This window comes from Petaurus breviceps, unplaced genomic scaffold, assembly GCF_028583685.1.
Source record: "Petaurus breviceps papuanus isolate PSGF00001 unplaced genomic scaffold, PetGlider_PUasm1.0 79, whole genome shotgun sequence".
In the NCBI taxonomy this organism is placed as follows: domain Eukaryota; kingdom Metazoa; phylum Chordata; class Mammalia; order Diprotodontia; family Petauridae; genus Petaurus; species Petaurus breviceps.
Window position 1 is genome coordinate 19,962,260 of NW_027186523.1, and position 492 is coordinate 19,962,751.

The following is a 492-nucleotide window of genomic DNA, read 5'->3' on the forward strand; positions in this document are numbered from 1 at the left end:
CATAGTTCCAAATTCACAACATGACTGTAATGGAAGTCTTTTGCATGGCTACACATATGTAACCTATATCATTTTTTTTTGCCTTCTCCATAAGAGTGGGTAGAGAGGGAGGGAGAGAATGTGGAACTCAAAGTTTTAAAAACAAAGGTTAAAAATTGTTTAAACATGCAACTGGGAAATAGGATATACAGACAATGGGGTACAGAATTCTATCTTGACCTACAGGAAAATATAAGGGAAAGGGATAAGAAGATTGGTGAGGGGATAGTAGGAGGGAGTGTAGATTGGGGGAAGGGGTAATCAGAACACACACTGTCTTGGGGTAGGAGGAAGGGAGATATGGGGAGAAAATTTGGAACTCAAATTCTTGTGGAAGTGAATTTTGAAAAGTATAAATAAACTAATTAATAAAAGAAGAATGAAATTAAATAAAAATAATTTTAAAAAGAAATGAACAGGCATATTTCATAAAATTCTGGAAAGGCTGGTATG